This window comes from Peromyscus maniculatus, chromosome 23 (genome assembly GCF_049852395.1).
Source record: "Peromyscus maniculatus bairdii isolate BWxNUB_F1_BW_parent chromosome 23, HU_Pman_BW_mat_3.1, whole genome shotgun sequence".
NCBI lineage: Eukaryota > Metazoa > Chordata > Mammalia > Rodentia > Cricetidae > Peromyscus > Peromyscus maniculatus.
The window spans coordinates 44162269-44184206 of record NC_134874.1 but is presented as its reverse complement, the minus strand read 5'-3'; the positions used below and the strand labels follow the sequence as shown (position 1 = coordinate 44184206).

Sequence of the window (21938 nt, the reverse complement as noted above, 5' to 3'; positions counted from 1 at the left end):
AAGATGCACAGGGCTCTGAGAAGAAAACCCATTAACCCAGAAATGAGGTACTCTCTTCCAGCTCCTTTCCCAGTTATAGGTATTAACTACTTGAGAGGAGTGTTTTCAGCCCAGCAGGGTAGGACACAACTGTAATTCTAGCACTCTGTTGGCTGAGGCAAGAGATTCACAAATTCAAAGTCAGCCTGGCCTACAAAGTGAGGCCCTATCTCCAAAAAAAGAAAAGAAAGGAAAGGAAAAAAGAAAAGGAAACCACACAAAGCAAGACTGAAGAGATGGCTCAGTCAGGAAAATTCTGGAAGATTGTAGTTTGCTCCCTAGAACCTATGTTAAAAAGCCTTGTGTAATAGTGCATATCTGTGATCCCAACATGGGAAAGCAAAAACAGGATTTCTAGGTTCTCTGGGCAGCTTGTTGAGCCTACTTGGTGAGACCCTATATCACAAAGAAGGTGGAAAAAAAAGAAGGCAGATGGCACCTGAGGATGTCCTTGGACCTCCACATGTGCACACATGTCCTTCCCTCAATACACACGAACATATTTCAAAAGATGAGCTTTTGAAAGCTTTTCTCTACTATAATAGGATTTTCAGTTGCCACTCAATTCTATCTGCAATGCTTGCCTCACACAAGATAGCCAGCCAGTGACGGTATATTTTTTGTGGCCACATAAATGTTTTTTTCAGGGAAACAGTTTCATAATTCTAGGATAGGGAAAGACTGTCCTAGGACCCTAATGACTTGTAACTATAGGTGGAAAATACTGTTAATGTTAATTCCAGGGTGTGGTAGCACCCATTTGTAATTCTAGCACTTGTGAATGGAGACAGGAGAATCAGAAGCTACAGTTATCTCCAGCTACATACTATATTTGAGGCCAGCCTGGGCTACTTGGGACACTTAATCCTAGTGCTGAGATACAGAGGCAGGTGGAGCTCTGTGAGTTCAAGTCCAGGACCACATGGTGAATCTCTGTCTCAAAACAAAAACCGAGAGGGAGAGAAGACCAGAGGAAGGCCCTGTTAGGTGGTGTGGAGAGCCTTCCTGGGGGCTTGGTCATTTACCTCCTTATCAGTACTTATTTAGTAGGACTGAAAAGTACTGAGACATTTTAAACAAACATACCAGGACTGACAGCGGCTAGTTAGAGCAGGTGTCTCATTAAAACTAATCACTGGGGAAGCTGAGTCGGCAGGTCTCTTACTGTCTAACTAACCATCAGCCAGACACTGCCACAGCTGCCCAAGAGGGATGCCCCTGTGCTGGGGTGGCCTGTGTTCTTTTCTCCACACCTTTAATTGTCACTGTCAGAGCCTCGGGTGACCCTGTCTGGGTAAGGCTGAAGTTTCTGGTGGCCTTCCCCTTCCTAGCCTCAGCCACTATGCTCCTCCTACTTTTTCCCCCTGCCTCTTTGCCCCATGTGCCAAGGAAGGATGAATGGCTAGTGAGGCTGGTGAGTTTGGAGGACAGTGGTGGGCAGACGGCTCAGCAGCACTGCCATCAGAGCACATTGCCTTTTCTTGATGCTGTGGGCCGTGTCTGTTGGCCTGCTTTAGTGAGTGAGCCTGCCTGCCCTCAAGCCAAGCTCTTAGGAGCACAGTCAACATTTTGATCTCTTTGCCTGACTCCTACTTTTTTCCTTTTTATTTTCTTTTTTGTTACTGTTTTGTATTGCTGTTTTGAGACAGGTTCTCACTATGTAGCTCAGGCTGACCTTGAACTCACGATTCTCCTGTCACAGCCTCCCAAGTGCTAGAATTTCAGGTGTTTGCCAACCACACCCAGTCCTGACTCCTGTTTTGAATCCAGAATCCAATCAGCTGGTGTGGATATGAATGCCGTAACTAGGGTAGAGGCAAGATTCTACCGCTGGGGTTGTAAGAAAGAAGCGGTCAAAGGGAAAGGCAAAACACCATGGCCAACATGAGGGTGGGCGTCTCTGCGTTCTTGCTAATGAGCTCCAGTCTGGGAAAAAGCACACCCAGGAACCTGAAGTTCAGGGGACCTTGGCCAGGGGCAGAGAGAGTGTTGTCTCCAGGTCCCTGGCTGCACCTGGAGGTAAACCTGAGTCCTAGAACCCTAAGCAGGATGGAGAACAGAGTTCAGGCCAAACCAGTATTCTGCATTCTTCAACTCCTTCCTCAGCCATGGGCTTGCAAACCATGTCTGTCCGTCCATCAGTTTCAGCTCTGAGTTTGGAAGTGAGAAGGAAGAGTGCATGATGACCGAGAACACTGCAGTGGAAAGCTACACACGGGAAAACGAAAAGAAATGGCCGGATATGGTTGCACAAGCCTGAGATCCGCAAGAGGCTGGGCAGCTTGGGCTACAGAGTGAGGTCAAGGGTAGTCTGGGCAACTAAATCGAGGTGGGAGAGATGGCTCAAAGGTTAGGAGTGCTTGCTGCTGCTCTTCCAGAGGACTCAGCTCCAATCGCAGCACCACACCGGGGAGCTTACTGCTACATAGCTCTAGTGCCAGGGATCTGATACCGCCTCTGGCATCTGTGGGCACACACATGGCAGATATACACAGATGCAGATAAACTAAATCTAAATAAAGCAAAAACAGTTTGAAATGGAGTTCAGAGGTAAAGTGCTTGCTTAGCATATATAATGCCCTAGTTTCAGGCCAAGGGTGGGAGAGAGAGGAAGGGAGACAGACAGACAGACAGACAGACAGACAGACACACACACACACACACACACGGAGAGAGACAGAGACTTTTCAGGTGCCAAAGCCAAAAGCCTGGAAAGAAGGGAAATAGAGAAGGCAAAAGACTGAAATCCAAGTCTGAGAGGGAAAAGAAGGCAACTGGAACAGAAGTAGATTGCCAGGACGGTCTCCATTGTATGAGAACACAAGCATGGTCAGCGATAGTGAGACAATGGCCGAGATAAAGGGGATTGCAGTGCTAATGAGAAGGGTTAGTGCAGATAGCCCTGGGAGATGTAACCGGTGAGAAACTGGAAGCCCAGGTAGACACAGCTGAAGGATAGAGTAACAGAGGCGCCAGTGGGTTGCAGTGCATCTGGACTCCTGCAGGTGCTTCCTGTGGAACAAACCTGGTGTCAGTGTCCAGAGAGGGCTGTGGCTCTCCTTCCCATCATACCTCAGGAGTGGGGACTGGCGTGTATCTAGCATCACCTCTTCCTCCTGCCGTCTCTCTGTTAGGCTCTCCACATGGCCTTCTGTCCCATTGGTCATCTCTCAACCCCAGGAATCATTTTAGCAATTACTGGGGGTTTTCTGGTTTTTTTTTTTTTTTTAATGTATATTTGTGTTTGTGAGTGTATGTCCCATGCATGTGGGTGCCTGCAGAGACAAGAAGAGGTTGCTGGAACCCCTGGAGCTAGAGTTACAAATAGTCTTGAGTTGCCTGCTATGGGTGCTGGGAACCTGGAAGAGTAGCAAGTGATCTTAATCATAGAGCCACCTGCTCCAGGTGTGGTAGGCCACACTGGCCTTGGTACTGTGAAGGTGTTTGGCTGCACAGTTCTCAACCCCTCCTCCTGCATAGATCCTTCTCAGTGGTTCAGTGGTGGCAGCCCAGGATTACTGGAGAGTCAAGGCAGTGCTTGGTATTTCAGGTTCAGATAGGAAAACAGAGCCACTAGCCCGTGTGAAAGGTAGCTGCCTGGTACCGTGAGCTGGTGTAGTAAGAGAAGCAGGAATGCTGGAGGTGTGGGAATTGCTACCCCGGAGCATACCACCCCAAGCCTGGTGTGGGAGGATAGATGCTCGCACCTCTGTCAAGCTCACCTTCTCACACTACCGCCCTTGTTCACACTCACCTTCTCACTAGCAAATCATCTCACATTCACTTACCTCATGCTAGCACACATATGCTCACAGAAACCACTTCATACTGACACATGCTAACTTTGTCGCGCACCCACACTCACTCCAACACTCAATTGTAAGCACAGTAGTAAGTACTAGGATCTTGTTTTTAAAACACGTATGTTTATTTCTAAGATATGATTGTGGATGTGCTAGCTCTAAAATATATTTTCCACAGTAAATGTTATTTTAGAAACTTCCATCTAGTGGTTTTACCCTGTGAATCCCTAGAAAGGTAGCCTTCCTCTACCAACTGAAGCCTTTGTGCCTGGCGGCTCTTCTGCAGTTGCCCAGAAACTTTGATTTTTGAACTGTAGGTGTTTTAACTTAATTTCTGGTTAGAATCCTGCGTTAGAATTTTTGTCATCTCGACTATTTTCAGAATGTGTAAATATTTGCCAAGCAGACCACAGCATCTTCAGCATTTTCTTTTTAATTGGAAACTTGTTTTAATTCTTGGTGACTTGCCTAAGTTCCCATCCTCCCCCAGTCTCTCCCGTGACCCATGTGTTTGTTATACTTGATGGGCCAGTACTGAGGTACCCTTAGGAACTAGAGTCCATGGTTTACATTAGGGTCCACTCTCTGTGTCATGTGATTCTGTGAGTTTTGGCAAATGTATCATGCAGTAAAGTTTCACGGGGCAAAGTCCCCTGTGTCCTACTTCCTCCCTCCCCAGCTGCTGGCCGCTGGTCTCATTGTCTCTCTTTCACCTTCTCTAGAGTCTTACATGGGAGTCACAGCCTCTGGAAATTTAGTTGTCACATTTGGCAGTGTAGAACTGAGGTTCTCTGCATTGCTTATGTAGCCTCATGGGTTGTTTCTTATGCAGAATCATACACCTTTGCATGGATGGAGCATTCACTTGCTTGTGAATATCAAGAACATCTTGATATTCCCCAAGTCTGAGCAATTATGACCCAAACTGCTACCAACACTTGGGTGAGGGTTGCTTTATAGTACACACAAGTGTTGAGTCCATTTTGTTAAGGAATGGTCTTGAGTGTTTTGCATTCCCAGCAGCAGGGACTGAAGAGCGACTGTTGGTCCACATTTGTGCCAGCATTTGGCATGGTTGGTGCTTTGGATTTAGCCAAATTAATAGCTAGCTCATTTGCTGTGGGATGGGGGGTTTGTTTGTTTGGGTTATTTTCTTCAGTGTTGAGATTATATGCATGAGGTGCCACAGCTGCCTTCAGTACTTCATTCATTTCACAGCTGGATAGTATTCCATTGTGTAGGTGTACACAATGTGTATCTATCAGTTGATGGGCATTTGGGATTGTTCCCACTTGTTGATTAGTACAGGCAAGCTTCTCTGACCATTCATGTGTGGACATATGCCTGTGTAAACAGATCTTTATTTCATTGGATGTATATGATGTTAGCTTTTCATTGCTATAAAAACATCTTAACTAAATAGACTTGCAAAAGAAAGTTAAATTCGGCCCGTGGCTTTGGAAGACTAAGCTCATAGTTGGCCACACTGCCTGTAGGCCCTGGGGAGTCAACCTGTCAGGTAAGGACGGGGAGGTAGGGAGAGCTCACATCTCACTTTGGGGCCACACTGCCAGTGCCTTATAGATTTCCATTTTCTTTCTTTTTTCTTTCTTTTTTTCTTTCTTTCTTTCTTTCTTGCTTTCTCTCTTTCTTTCTTTCTTTCTTTCTTTCTTTCTTTCTTTCTTTCTTTCTTTCTTTCTTTCTTTCTTTCTTTCTTTTTTTTTCGAGACAGGGTCTCTCTGTTGTAGCTTTGTGCCTTTCCTGGAACTCGCTTTGTAGACCAGGCTGGCCTGGAACTCACAGAGATCCGTCTGTCTGTGCCTCCCGAGTGCTGGGATTAAAGGCGTGCACCACCACCGCCCGGCGATTTCCATTTCTTAAAGGTTCTGCCATCTCCCACTAGGGTCTTGGCTTTGGGGGGCTCATACCGAAAACTGGGATCATCAGCACAGGTGGTAGCCCTGTGGCTGACATTCTGAGGAGTGCCAGGTTGCTTTCCAAAGCAGGGGAAAGCAGCTCCTCCCTTCATGTGGATTGCAGCCTGATGAGGCCCCACTGTTCCCCCAGGCCCTGGCCAACACTTGCTGTTTGCCTGTTTCTTTCAGTGTAGCCACTGTGGGTTCAGGTCCTTCCATACACTTTAAGAGCATTTTAGTCTTTTGCTGGGAATGGGACTTGAACCCAGGGCCTCCAGCATGCTAGTGAAGTTCACTACACTGAGCTAAGCCCCATCCAAGCCTCGTTTTTGACTTCTTGTCATTTGCTTCTTTTTTTATTTCCTAATGACCCTCATGTATATAGGAGGGAGGGAGGGACCTATAGCAATTTGGACAGTCACATGTCAAGGAATTGGAAGTATGCAGTGATTTTAAAGTGCTACATTGTCATTATTTTGAAGAAAATGTTGGGAATGTACAACTGGAATCAAAATCCTCTAAAGACTTATCATTTTCAGCTGTTTACATTACCTTCTCCACAGCCACCATTCTGAGGGGGGTTGTCCTCTATGATTTCCTCCCTGATGTCTTCTGCATACCTGGCCTAAGAAGTCTTCTCAGATGTTCTTCCTAAGGCTCTTTTCCTGATGAGGAAATTACAATGGTCCTCAATCTCCCCTACCTTTCTATCTTCCTTCCTTCCTTCCTTTCTTTTCTTCATTTTCTTTTTTTAGATAGGATCTCATATTGTAGCTCAGTTTGGTTTGGGACTTGTGCTCTTCCTGTGCTAGCCTCCGGAGTAGGGGGAGGGGGATGCTGCACTCTTGGGAAGTGCCTAGAGGCGCCATTAGGTGTTATCAGTCACTCCGCACCCATTTATTTATTATTCATTCATTCATTCATTCATTTATTGGCATAGGTCTCTTACTGTTCTTGGTGCTCACTTTGTCTAGACTGGCTAGTCAATGAGCCTGGGATCCTCCTGTCACTGCTTCCCCAGTACAGGGACTTCAGGCACACATAGCACAGTTTGTCTGTAGTTTTTACATGAGTTCTTGGGGGTCAAATGCAAGTCCCGTGTTTTCAGTGAAAGCCCTTTACTGAATGAGCAACTTCGCAGCTCTGCATCCAGTCATTTGTAAGGAAGAAATGACCACAGTGGCTGTTGTCCGTCAAATACAAGACACTCCTCTTCCTTGTCTGTCTATTGCAGTCTTCCTGCTGTGCTTTCTTCACTTCTGAGCATCATCAAATTAAGTGAAAACACTCCTTTGGGGAAAGTAGAGAGCTTCCTGTTCTTAATACACTGCTGGGAGGGGGCTTTGGGGGCCTCACACCAGCCTCTGACTGCCTCTAGCTCTTCCCTTCCCCCTCTGCCAGTGCCCTCGCCACAGCTGACCTGGTCAATGAGAGCTACAGTTTTCCTACTTTCTGGCTGCTGGGTAGTAGTGGGGAACCCTGGCAAGGGATCAGAAGGAAAAGAGAGGGAGTCCTTCCTCCTTCCTCCCCCTTGTTTGTTGTGGTGCCCGAGCCTCCCCTTCCACCAGTCTGGGTGTGTTCTTTGCTTTCTCCTGGGCAGACTGATGATCAGAGATGGTCATGAAGACTCATGTACTACCCAGGCCAGGTTCTGGGTCCAGCCAGTCATGCCCATGGCAGAGGGGATGGTGCCTCCTTCCTTCAGTTCACAGATGCTGTTGCTTGGGGGATCATGTCCTGCTGTGCTCCAGTCTGGGTAATCTTGTTCACATGTAGATTGTGATGCAGTAGGCCAGAAGTGGGGTCTGGGAGTCTGAAGCTCTTTGAGTTCACAGCTGATTAGTTATGCCCCTTGATTCCCTTCGAGTAACAAGGATACTCAGGACTTTCAAATCCTGCAGCAAACTAACTGAATGTCAGGATGAAATGACACCATAATAGGGACCACCTCCGACCTGTCCCCAAGCTGTTTAATCAGCAGGTATTTACTGAACACTTACTGTGTGTAGGTGCTCAGGACACATCCCTGTAACAAAAAGAAAACAAGCCAGACACAGTGGTGCATGCCTGTTATCCCAAACTCAGGCAGCTGAGGCAGGAGGATTACAAGTTCCAGGCGGGCCAGCCTGGACTACATAGTAAGACTGTCTCAAAGAGGGGCTTGAGGGTAAGGAGGTGCTCAAACTCATTTGTGCCGGTAGAACCCTGGGCAAAAGAGATGAAGAGGAAAGCCAAGGGTTGTGAAGATAAAGATGCCGCTGCCTCGAGACATCTGAGCAGCTGAGCGCAGGGAACCAGCTGCCAGTACAAGGCTGGGACACCATGGGAAGACAGGTAAGCCAATATGGCCAGCTCAGGGTAAGGGCACAGATGGCTGGGGCCCTTGCGGGCCACTGGAGCCTTGGTCCCAGCAGAGGAGTGCCACCTTGAAGCTTGTTCTGGCAACTGACCCTGGAGAAAGGCCAGAGGTCACAGGGGCTCCAGTGGAGGTATGACAGTGGGAGCAGGCAAAGGCACCAGGGCCTGGAGTCTGGAAGTGTTTCCAAGATTAACACTGAGGACAGTATTCTGAAATAGGGAAATATGATTGTGTGTGCCATGTTTAACTGCAAAAAGAGCAAACTGTTTTGTCTTGTTTTTGTATGTGTGTGAGTGTGGACAGAGTGAGTTGGGGGGGTGTTGTGTTTGGGTGGATGGGTGGGTGGTGTTTGTGTGGTGGGGGTGGGTGGGTGGGGTGGTGTTTGTATGTGGGTGTGGTGTTTGTTTGGGGTGGGGGTTGGGTATATGTTCGGGCAGGTGATGTTTGTGTGTGTGTGGGTATGAGTTTTGTATGTGAGGATGTCAGGTGTTGTGCTTTGTTTCTTGACCTTATTCCTTTGAGGCTGGGGATTCCTTTGATGCTGAGGATCTGAACTCAGGTCCTCATATTTGCACAGCAAGCACTCTTACCCACCAGGCATCTCCTCAGCGTCACGAGCTTCAAGTAGAGACATACCCATACACATAAATAAAAATAGAATAAATCTTTTTTAATGGTGGTTGATATGTTGACATTCATCAAAATAATCAACTACTTAGAACTTTGACTTCTCTTTCCTAGAATATACACTAGCTTCACACACAAGGAAAACTGTTCTGCTCCTTGTATATGTGATTTTACCACTTGCTCTATTCTTCCATAGGATCACTCATTTGCATTGTGTTTTATAGATTTTGTTAGTCTTATTGACACAAGGTCTTACTCTGTAGCTCAAGCTAAGCTCTCTGTGAAACTCAGTATATAGTCAGACTGGCCTAGAACCCACAATCCTCCTGCCTCAGACTCCCAAATCCTGGAGTTACAAGCATGTAACCATACCTGGCATATTTTATAGATGTGAATGTATGGTTTTACTTTATTGTGTCTGCAACAGACCTTTCAAATTTCATTCTGTTAATTTTGTTTGTCTGGCCAACTAGAATACAAGATCCTTTGACATCCAGGGTTGTGATTTGATTTTCCCTGTCCAGCGAGTGACAGATCCTTCCTAAGTGCATGTTGAGTGGATTGTTTTAAATCTTTGCGTCATGCCTGCTTCAAGATAGCCTTGTTTTTCTAACTCTACAAAGGTTTATTATTAGCATGGCCGAGAGCATAAGGGACAGCCATCTGACTTTAGAAGGCCCGCACTCAGGCTCTATGCCTTTTACCTGCCCTAGGGACCCTTCCCTGATGCCACCAGAAAGTTCTGAATTTGGGACTGGAGAGATGGCTCAGCAGTTAAGAGCACTTGCTGCTCTTTCAGATGATCTAGATTCAGTTCCTAACACTCACATCAGGAACTCTAGCTCCAAGGGATTCAGCATCTCTTTTTTTTTTTTTTTTGGTTTTTCGAGACAGGGTTTCTCTGTGTAGCTTTGCGCCTTTCCTGGAGCTCACTTGGTAGCCCAGGCTGGCCTCGAACTCACAGAGATCCGCCTGGCTCTGCCTCCCGAGTGCTGGGATTAAAGGCGTGCGCCACCAACGCCCGGCTGGGATTCAGCATCTCTTATGGTATCCTCAGGCATCTGTACTCACATGCATGTGCACTCACATGCACAGACCCACCTACATATACATAATCAAAAATAATTACTGTAGAAGCTGGAGTGTTAGAAGCCACATTTGTCCTTAACTGCTGCCATTCCTCAGTCAGATAATCAGCCTTTTTCTAGAAATAGTTCTCTCTCCTCTCTGCAGTTAGGAAACTGATCCCTTGGGCTTGCCTGTGCCTTAAGTGCAGTGTTCTGAGGGCCTGGCCAATGCTGCACCCAAAGTGTGCAAAAGGCTCCTCAAGCAAAGGTTGCAGGAATGGCTTGGGTCCAACTTCTATGTTACATACTCCCATCAGAACCACTGCTATCAGAGCCACGGGGGAGACTGATGTCTGTCTCTAATCTCTGAGACTGTTGAATTCCAGCAAATGTGAGGTCACTGAGAGCAGCAGAGGGCCTCAGTGACAAATCCATGGAGCTTCTCTCATTGGTGTTCTAGGACTTTTCACTGACTGTCTTGGGATTGGGGGCCTAAGAAAGTTGATTTTGTTCAACTACTTTGCAAGTCCCTCTCCTCAGTCCTCATAGGGTATGAGAAAGAAACCCACGTGACACATATCTTGGATGAGACAGGAAGGAACATGCCACGTTCCCTGGTTATTGGACAGTCTGCAGATCCTGATGCCAACAGGTGGGTCTTTGGATTCTGAAAAGGCTGCTCCTGTGTGCTGATGCACACCTATAATCCTAGCACTCAGGAGGTGGAACAAGAGGATAGTCTAGGCTACATGGTAATAGCTTATCTCAAACACACAGATTCATAGAGAAGGAGAAAGACAGGGAGAGTGTGCAACTGACCCCTAGCAAGCAAACCTGAGAGAAAAACCTTCAAAGGATGCATCTCAAAGAATTCCTTCTGGTAGTAGCTCAAGGATGGGCAGGTTTATTCTGAAGTTGTTTTTGTTTTGTTTGGTATTTTTGGTTTTTGAGGCAGGGTTTCTATGTGTAACAGCCCTGACTGTTCTAGAACTCACTCTGTAGACCAGGCTGGCCTCGAACTCACAGAAATCCCCCTATATTCTGAAGGTTTTATGTTTCTTTTTCCAGGGCCATGTATAGTCTAACCAAGCCACTGAGCTGTATTCCACTTCAGCCAGAAGTTAGGAGATAGAAGTTGGAAACATTGATTCTCATATTTTTTGGCTCACTTTGTCAAGAATGTTGGTGTTGATGTGAATCCTATTTGTGCACAGGATGTTGCAGAAAGTTCCAGGTAGTGGATCCCAGAATGTCCTGGGTAGCCTGTAAGGACTTAGTTTGATTCCTCTGTCTCCGTAGGCCTGGCACACTGCTGACACACAGTAGGTACTCAAATGTTTGTTGGATATATAAATAAATACTTGACAAAGTCTTGGGAACTTGAAAAGCAGATTCCAGTATCGCTGATCTTGTCAACAGAATGTTACCATGTTTCTGTAACAAGAAGGTTGAGGTCTGTAAGCAGGAACACAGTATGGCCTTAAGTTTCCTGGCAGCTCTCCCTTGACTGGCAGACCTGCTGAGGACGGAAAATAGCTCATGGGTTCTAGAGTGTGACAGTCTTCTAAGGTGGAGGGGACAGTGGAGCAGAGAGCTCAGAATATAGAACTACTACTAGAGGTTTCCATTGTCCTTTGGGAGCCTGGCTCAGAGTGGATTGTTTTGCCTGGGGCCACCCAGGGAGTTAGTGGGATTTTCAAGACTCCTTTCCTTATATAGAGTCATGGGGAGGATTCATTAGTCTTGTGAGCAGATGGTAAAAGCAGTTCTGTACTCACGACTCCCTTGAGCTGGTGATACAAGGATATGGTTGCTCTGACATCCCCTGGGGACTGACACCATTTTCTTGTACCTTAGTTACTACTGAAGATAAGGCAGGCTTCCTGCAAGACCTCAAGATAGGCAGGCGCCTAGTAGCAGGAAATGGTAGTTTCCCACTGTGAGAAGAGGGCTCCACTTCTCAGTGGTCTTGATAGAACAACTGTAGTTGTTCTGTAGTCCACACAGCTCCTGAATTTCTTAAACCTAGAATACTTAGAAGGTTCATCGGAAAAATCCTTGCTTGGCCTCTTTGACTTAGACAGCCTCTTAGCAGAATGGGAATGGCTCCTTGGAGTGGTGTCCATGTAGATTAGGAGGTGTCTGCACTGTCATCTTTATGAAGTGTTAAGGCAGAGACCATGGTGGCTGCCTGACCAACAGACTGTACTGGGCAGGTGGGTGTGGGACCAGGAAGTTTGCACCTCACTGAAAGATTTTCTTTTCCTCCTTGCAGTATTGAGAATTGAACCTAGGAACTAGCATGTGCTAGGCAAGTGCTTCTACCCTAAGCTACATCTCCAGATGTTTTCTTCTTTTTCTCTCACAAATATTGCTCCAGATGGCCTCAGACTTTTAATTTTGATTTTTCCTTAGCCTTTCCAGTGCCAGGATTATAGGCATGAGCGACCAACAGCAGCTAGGATTTTTTTTTTCACCTTAAACAATAGCCAGGTCTGGTGGTGCCTGGGCTGTGTGGGGAGCACTTCAGGCTCAAGCTGTAACATTTACTGTGATGTTTCCAAATCATCTATATTATGCAGTGGAAGCCTATTCCTCAGATGGCTGAGTGGTATTCTGTCTGATAGACATGCTATTGATCCATTCCTTAGGCAGTGAACATGGGATGTGGTGTTATATGTATGTGTGTGGTGTGTGTGCATATGTGTACAAGTGCACTTGCCTGTGCACACACGCAGATGCCCAAGGAGGACATTTAGCGTCCTACTCTGTCATTACCTTCTTCTTTGAGACAGTCTCTTGCTGAACCTGGACTTTGCTATAAACAAACCCCAGTGATCCTCCTATCTACACACACACACACACACACACACACACACACACACACACACACACACACACACACACAGTGGGGGGGAGGGAGGGAGGGAGAGAAAGGGAAGAGGGAGGGAGAGAGGGTGTGTGTGTGTGTACTGGGGGTCCCAGGCGTATACTACTACACCCAGCTCTCTACATAGGCTCTGGGGATTTAAACTCAGGTCCTCATGTCCATAAAACAGATGTGCTTACATCTGAACCATCTCCCCAGCCCCATTTTATTCTTCTTGACAGCTGAGAAAACTCCATTGCATGTCAGTTGATGGGTACCTGGCAGGGTCTGTAACCTCACTATTGAAACAGTGCAGTTCTTGGAGTATACCTCAGAACTGGTGGCCAGATTGTGGGTTTATTCCCATGGTGACTGTGCCCATTTATGTTTATTTCTGCCAACAGTGTATGAGATCCCGCCTCGCCAGCACGTGTTTTCTCCATAATAGTCATTCTGGCTGGTGGGGAATCTGTGTCATTTTAATGTGCCCTTTTCCATGACAGCCAAGGTGCTGAGCATTTTCTCAAGTTTATTTGCCATTCGTACTCTGTGTCTCAGGACCTATCTATCCATCTTATTTGCTCACTTACTGGCTGGCTCATTTGTTTTGGGGGCACTTGAATTTTTGCATATTCTTTATATAGTCTCTATATTAATCCTGTCAGTTGTCTAGCTGGCAAAGACTTTCTCCCATACTGTAAGGCATCTTCACAGTTCACTGTTTCCCTTTGTTGTGCAGAAGGCTTAGGATGACCCGCTTCTTAAATGGCAGTGTTGTTCTCTGTCTTACAAGTCTTCTTAATGGCAATTCCCCAGAACCTTCCAAATCCTAATGTGCATTTCAGCCATTACATAGTCATTGTCCATTCAGTGAACTAACTTGAATGTACTGTACTGAATATTAGTGCCATCTGAAATGTAATTTCATGGTGTTCTAGTGCCTTTTAAACTAGTGATTAGTGTGCAATGTACTCACAGAGATTTAAAAATAAGACTGAGAAGAGAGATTTGCAAGTAGGAGAGACCCAGGAAGGGAGGCAGAAAGAGACTATGCACCCCAAGTGTCCTTCACTCACAGCTGACAGCCAAAGACATCACCATTCTTATTTTAGATGTGTCTTCCATTTCATCACTTTGAAATTTCTTCCATGATGCTTTCTTCTCCTCCTGGAACTGAAACCACACTATTTAGATTGGAGTCTTCACCAGCTCCATCTCTGTGTCCTGGTGTAAGTGTCTCATTCATGCATGCATCCATTCATCCCAGGAACTCCTGAGTGCAAGGGCTAAACTCAGTATTGGGAAGACAGCAGTAGTCAGATAGACACAGACTTTGCAGCCATGAAATTCACATTCTTGTGGTTAGACAGCTTAGGAACAAATAGTAAATTAAGAAATATATGATCTGGGCATGGTAGCATGTATGTATAATCCCAGCATCCAGGAGTTTGAGGCAGGAGGATTCTGGGCCAGACTATGCTACACAGTGAGATCTTGTCTCAAAACAACCAAACAAGCCAAGAGGTGGTGGTGCACGCCTTTACTCCCAGTGCTTGTGAGGCAGAGGTAGACAGATCTCTGAGTTTGAAGCCAGCCTGTTTGACAGAGTGAGTTAGTTCCAAGACAGCCAGGACTACACAGAGAAACTGTGTGTGTGTGGGGGGGGGGGGGATGGAGGGGCCTAAAGAGATGTGGTTAAGAGCGCTGACTACTCTTCCAGAGGACCTCCATTCAATTCCTAGGACCCAAGCTGTCTGTAATTCCAATTGCAGGAGATCCAATGTCCTCTCTGGCCTCTATAGGCATCAGACTCATGCATGATGCACATATATACAAGAAAAACACCCATACACTAAAATAATTTCTTAATTTTTTTAAGGGGAAAGAAAGGGGTGTGACTGCCAGGTGATAAGGACCCTGAAGAATAATAAAGCAGATTGGGGGAGGAAACAGTTGGGGATTTGTGCTGAGTTTCCCTGCTCAGGGATGTTGAGCAAAGACAATGCAGAAGAAATAAAATAGCAGATGTCTGAGAAAGACTATCCAGACAGAGGGGTCAGGGAACAGGTACTCAGGAGGGCTTATACTGGGTACTGTAGACAGCCAAGGCCCATGATGATGAGCAAAGCACAGCAGCCAGCAGACTGAGGGCAGAGAGAGGGATATGGTAAACATTCTCTATTTACTATAATCCTAGCACTCAGGAGGCTGAGGCCAGCCTAGCCTGCAGAGTTTTCAGGTCAGCCTGGGCTGTCTAGCAAGTCTTTATCTCAAAGAAACCAAAAACAGGAGGTAAGTGCTGGGCTTCATCCACTGCATAGACATTAAAATGGAAAAGACTAGGGAGATAACCCAGTCAATAAAGTGCTTACTCATGCAAGCATGAGGACCTGAGTTCAGGCCCCAGCATCCCATAAAAACCCAAGTGAGATGCTGTCCGACTGCAATCCCAATGCTGGGAGGCAGAGACAGGAAATCCCCGGGGATTGCTGGTCACATCCAGCAATGCCTAATCCCATGAGAGACCCTGTCTCAAAAATAAAACAGAAACAAGAAAGATGACTTCTGAGTAACAGCACCTAAGGTCAGCCCTTGGCCTCCACACAGACACACGTTGAGCACACTTGCTATACATAGATATACACACAGATAAAAATAAGTGGTGGGAAGCTATTGCCATGAGTAGAAGAGGTAAATGGTGCAACCTGTAATTCTAGTGCTGCATGCTGAGTGGAACATTGCCCAAGAGCAGGAGGTGGGTAAAGGTTCAGGAAGAGTGAGGGTAGGATGGCCACTCAGAGGGCCACGGGGTCCATTCAGGAGGGCCAATGTGTGTGGTGCCCTCAATGCATTTCCTGTTTTTCTTAGTTGTGAGCCAGTTTCCTCACCTGTGAATGGAATTTGACTATCCCTTTCTCTTGGGGTAAAAAGGATCTGATCTGTGCATACCTGATTTGTGTCTGGACACAGCTAGGTGCCATTTGTCAGCTGCTGCCCTCAGCCCAAAAGCAACCAGTCAGTTTGTTTAGTTCATGTTTTTATACTATTACATGAGTGTGTGTGTGTGTGTGTGTGTGTGTGTGTGTGTGTGTGTGTGTGTGTGTGAAGAATTTAAATAAGCAAGATAATGATGGCAAACATCTTTAATCCCAGCACTCAGGAGGCAGAGGCAGGCACATCTCCGAGTTTAAGGACAACCTGATCTACAGAGTGAGTTCCAGGACAACTAGGGTTACACAGAGAAATCCTGTCTTGAAAAAAACAAAACAAAAAAAGAATTTAAATAAATGGTGCCACCTTTGAACACATTGTTTGAAAAATCAAATTGTTGGCCCTTCCGTTTGTATCTGAGCCATGCTGGTATGTGGAGCTACTCACTCTGACCAGCACAGGCTTGCCACAGTGGTGATCTTGTTCCCCTCCTGATGTGCAATCAGGTTGTTTACCATTTCCCCTGTGCCCAACAGTGCTGCACTGTATGGCCTTGCCTGTGTCCCTAATGTGTTGTGGCCAGAACTGAGCTGGAGCGTACTTAGATGTGGGTCGAGGGGCGGTTTCAGGCCAGGCTGGCTCCACCAGATGCCGTCAACACTGCTTCTCAGGGGACGTATCCGAGGTCTGAAAAACCACATAGCTTATTTTAGATTAATGAACAATGCACAGTAAATATATCATTGGATCTTACTGAATATGTGTGCTGCAAAAAGAAGGAAAGGGTGATGGAGGGGCGCCAGGATCTATCTCCAGCAGGAATGGGAGACGTGTAGATACAGATGTCACTGTATTGGGGAAAGGGCTTAGTGCTCACCAGTTTGGGAAGCTCTAGCAGGCACACCATACCTGGCCTGCACTGTGGTTTCTGTGAAAAGAAACAAAGCAAGGTAGGACAGGAGGTTTAGGATCAGTCAGTTTAAATCATGTTGGGGGCTACAGAGTAGTCCCTGGTGGTCCAGCATCTGGCCCCGGGTGACTGGGGCAGAGAAATACAGCATCAAACAGGGGACAGCCAGGGGAAACTTCAAAGAGGTGTCTCTGAGAATGTGCTCTGTGTTGGCTGCTGAGATGGGATGGGTTCTCACAGGGGAGTGTATCTTGTCCTTGGGAAGAGCTGTGTCTCACCAATCAGCAAGGCCTCAGGTGTCACAACACCAGAGATACAGAAAAAGGATCCACCTATGGATCTGGAATGCCAAGAAATGTGAAATCGACCATTTTTCTGTCCTAGCTGGGCAGGCAACAGGCTGAGGAGCCATAGGACAGGCCCTCCAAAGTGTTCAGGCTGGAGTCCAGAGGTTCAAATTCCTCAGATGATTCTGAGACTGGGGAGAAGATGTAGCCTGCTTGTGAGGACCACTGACATAGGCAGTCACATAGAGAAGAGAAAGAAACCAGAGCCCTGGATCAGCTCATGGCTGTCAGAACATGGCAGCCAGAAAGCAGTATGGAGAGGCCAGCGTTACAGGAGAAGCAAACTTCATACTGCTGTTGTGAATGGGACTCACACTATAGGGACAACAGTAAGATGCACCTCTTTGTGACAGTAGTTTACCAAGGGGAAGTTCTAACCTCTTGGGAGACATTTCATTTGCGATCCAGTTTCCGACCACCCGATCAGTGGTTTTGCCCACCTGTCTCCTAAGAGATGGTCATGTAAGAGTGTCCTGGTCTGAACTCCTGTCATAGCTCACCCCCTCCCTACCATATAACCCATAGTTCTTGACTGAGGGCAGTGTGGAGAGAGACCTTAATTCTATCCTTTGGTTCTGACAGTCTGATGTCGGCCTGCTCCTAATGCTTTGAGGTTTGGGCTTCCCCATGGATGCAGACTGAATTACAGGCTTCGTAGCATGGCCCAGCCCTGGAGAAGGTAGTCTCTGAGGACCTCAGAGTAAGCAGGCAAACACAGCTTCCTACAGTCTGGCTCTCCCCTAGACCTGCTGCTGTGTGGCAGGGGCAAGGCAAGCAGTGTCCTCAGTTTTATTGGCATCTTGACCAGTGGTGACCAAATCTGAGAGAGGCTTTGTGGTCCACACATGGATAAATGTGTGACAGAAGGCCAAGCTCCCAAATAGGCAGTCTCCAAGTCTGCTTTGGCAAACTTACAAAGAATTTGCTTTTAGGTGGTAGAGATGTAACCCAGGGCTTCGTGCATGTGAGACAAACACTTTACCACTTAATTATACTGCAGCCCTCAAAGATGTGTGTGTGTGTGTGTGTGTGTGTGTGTGTGTGTGTGTGTGTGTGTGTGTGTGTGCACATGAATGGAAAAACCAAAGGGCAGCTTTTAATGTTCCTCACGTGCAGGCCACTTTGTGTTTTGAGATGGGACTGACTGGGCCAGTCAGACTAGCAATTCTTCCCTGTGTCCATATTTCCAGCACTGAGATTGCAAGTGCATCACTAGACTTTGTTTTTAGTTTAGGTTCCAGGGATTGAACTCAGGCCCTAAGTTTGCAGGCAAGCACTATACCAGCGCTCCTTAACAAAAATTTGCATTTGTATGTGTGTATGATATGCATGCGCATGAGTGTTGAGGACACACGTAGGTATGGGTACATGTGTGTGGATATGGAGAGTTGAGTCGACACTGGGTCTTCTCAATTTCTCTCCACTTTTTTGAGGCAGGCAGGGTCTCTTGCTGAACACAGAGCTTTGCCAAGTGGTTGGTGTAGCCCTAGGATCCCCTATTACTTGCCTCCCAAGTGCTGAGAATACAGGCAGTAGCTGTGCCTTCCCAGTTTTCATGGGAGTTCTCGGGATCCAAACTCCACTCCTCACATTTGCATGGCATATAGTTTACCCACTAAGCTGTCTCTCTAGCCCCTTAAAAAAATTTAATAAAGTGACAACCCTGACATTAAATTTCTTCTATTCCCAAATTATTTTACTCACTTCCAAACAGTAGTCAAGGAAAAATCCAAAAGGCCCAGTGAAGCCTAGGCCACAGCATTAGTCCAGTGCCCACCACCACAGTGATGTCTTCTCTCCACATAGTCCAGGCCTCTCCAGTCTTGTTTAATTTTGTAAAAATGCGCAGGAGATTCCTCCTGCCAGGGAAACTGCCACAGCTTCCTGCGTGGCTGGCTCCTTGGCTTAAGGTCAGCATCAGCGCACTCTGTGGCCTTCTGGCAGCTTGTTTTCTGACAGTCCCTTCCCACAGACAGAACAGTGGTGTGGTGCTGCAGGCCTGCCTTGCCTTGCTGTTGACTTGCCCATGTTCTTCCTCTACAGGTCAGCTTCTCAGGGACCTAGCCATAACTGGCCTTGGTGCTGCCACAGGACCAAGCACACAGCACCTCCGGGCAAACTGAATTAGGTTCAACAGGCTGCCACAGAACAGAAACAATGTCCTTGTCACATGCAAGGGCCTGCTGTTAGACACAAGAAATAAGATGTGAATGTGTCTTAAGCCCTGTGCATAGTGCAGCCTAGCAGGAAGGCCGGCCAGTAAGCCACTACAGACTCCCATGCTGTGCCATACAACGAGGAAAGGGTGGGCAGGATGAGGGGTGTTTGTAGACTTGAGTGACGCCAGGTGTCAGACACAGCCTGGTAAACTCCCACCTCAGAAATTCTGTGCCATGACAAGCAGCCAGGCAGAAAGCAGAGCAAGGAGCTGGGGGGAGGAAGCACACCGGAGGCTCCCGTGGCAGAACTTCTTGGGAGTTCATGGGTGCAGAGAAGTGCCCCAGAGTCTTAGTGTGTGACTTTGAGTTTGTTCATGGGCTTGGATGAAGTTGAAAGGTGGTTTGTTCTGATGTCTGTAATTGTCTTTACTCCAGACTATTAGAGGTGTGTGTGTGTGTGTGTGTGTGCATATGGGTGTGTTCACCAGTGTGTGCTTGTGTGGAGGTCAAAGGCAATAGATGTCTTCCTCAGACACTCTTCATCTTTCTCTTTGAGACTCAGTGAACCTAGAGCTCATTGTCTCCACTATACCGACTAGCCAGCAAGCTCCCCAGTGCTGGGCTCCCAAGTGTGGTGCTAGCACATCCAGCTTTTTCAAGCACACGTGCTGGAACTGCTCAACAGACCTGGGAACTCAAGTCCTCGTGCTTGCCCACTGTGCTACCTCCCCAGCCACCAGCCCCCACCCCCCTTTTGAGAGGTTACTACTGCTCTGTAGCCCAGGCTTGCCTCAGTCTCCTTGTGTGCCTGGTTAGAGGCATGTACCACCATGCTAGCCTGACCCAGTTACTAGTGTTAACTAGAGTTAACCAGTTAACTAAGTTACTGGAGTCTGCCATCAGTGTTGCTTGTGCTCAGGAACTACAGCAGCTGGAGACTGAGAGTGCCATTGTTGGAGTTCTTCTGATGAAGGCACAGGCTCAGTGAGCTCAGCTCCCAGAGGCAGCATGGCTAATAGCAAGTCAGGCCTCCCAATCTCTGCCTGGCCTGAGCTCTCCAGGGAAACATCTGTGAGGACATGTAGCTATGTGAAAGGAGATTTCATGAGAGGAGTTGGCTCCATGATTATGGAGGCTGAGCAGTTCAGTGATCTGCCAGCTTGGAGAGCTGAGGAAGCCAGGGTAAAATCCAGGCAGAGTCCTAAAGCCTAGGAACATAGGGAGCTGGCAGTGGGGCCCTGTCTGAGAGAAAACCAGTAAGTTGTCCTGGCTGAAGCAGCAAGACAGGGAGAGGGCAGGTCCCTCCCTCCTGGGCCGTTTCTCTGTCCAGGCTGTTAGGAGCAGGGAGGTGCTCACCAGTACTGGGAAGGGCTGTTCTTTACTGAGCCTCCGAACCAGTGTCCTTGGAAATACCCAGGAACATGGCTTACCTGGTCACCTCAGGCACAGAAGGCTTGCTGACAGGCAGACCTAGTCAGGGGTCTAGACCTCCTCACTACAGCCTGCTCCACTAGGAGCAGACCCATCTTACACTTAATCAGGGACCCTTGCCTCATCTCTGCCTTTCTTTCCTTCATAGACTCAAGTGCATCTGTGTCATCCGGGAATACCTGTCTTTGTCTTCAGCTTCAACCCGCTGAGTCTAGAGATAGCAGCACCCAGTTCCCCTGTGTCCCTCCGACCCCAGGTCCACTCAGGACTCCCTGGTGCCGTTAGCACTGTCAGCAAACATTGCTGACAGGAAGCCTCCCTGCCCTCCCTGGGCCAGCTGTACCTGAGGAAGTTTGTACCGCATGCCTGCTCTGGACTTACAAATACAAACACTACCTTTGTCTTATCAAAGCCCATAAATATTTACAGTTTTGAAACTTTGTTTTGTTCTTGAGCTAGAAAATACACACTGTAACCTTCATACTAGGGGTAAAGTGATTACACATCAAATGTAGGAAGGTCTTAATGACTACACGTACGTGTGTGTGTGTGTGTGTGTGTGTGTGTGTGTGTGTGTGCAGGTGTATGGAGATGGGTGAGGATGTGTCCTGCCTTATTCACTTGAAACCTGAGCCAGGCTAGCTCCCTGCCTTACTGTTACCACAATCAAAAGCTGAGTTTTGAATCTGGGGAGATGGCATAGGGGAAAAGTGCTTGCTGTGCAAGAATTGACACCCAAATTCAAAATACCCAGTGTCCACATGAAGCTGTGTGCAGTGTCATGCATCTGTAGTCTCAGCTCTAATAGGAGATAGGCCAACCTGGGAGCCTGCTGGCAGCCAGTCTGACCAAAACTGTGAACGCCAGATTCAGTGAGAAACCCTGTCTCAAAAAATAAGAGGGAGTGGCTGGAGAGGTAGTTAAGTGGTTAAGAGTGCTAGATGCTCTTGCAGAGGACCTGGGTTCAGTTCCCAGTGCCCACATGGCAGCCCACAATCAGGAATCCAACATTCTCTTCTTTTTTTTTTTTTTTTTTTTTTTTTCTCTGACCCCAGATAAGTTTATTAAGGTACACAATATTTTGGTGAACACAATACCCCCACATCTCCTCTCTTTTTGTCTAAAATTAAAAAAGCTTATAACTAATACAAGAAAAGCTATCCAATAAGCATATACAATATATACAGCCAAAATTACATTAATGATGTCTAGTCCATTAACATTTGACAGATTCAGATAAAAAACTCCATTATATATATTAACAATGTCCAGTCCAGTAACATCTGATAAACTCAGACCAAAAAATTTTCATTACTTATCTTATTTAAAACAAGTAGTTCCTTTTTAAAAGTAGATTCCATAATCTCCCTTTTTATCTTATCATATCCATATTTTCTCTTCTTTCTTTTCATAATAGATTCAGTAGTCTACCTTTTGTCATTTTTATATCTTCCCCTTTTTCTTCAGTGTAGATTCAATG

At 46.8% G+C, this 21938-nt stretch overlaps 1 protein-coding gene across 1 annotated transcript in view; it reads left to right on the top strand.

Annotated features, from left to right (window-relative positions):
* The window catches only part of Gna12 (G protein subunit alpha 12), an 86101-nt gene that overhangs the window by 12530 nt on the left and 51633 nt on the right, over positions 1-21938 (top strand). The window lies entirely within an intron of this gene.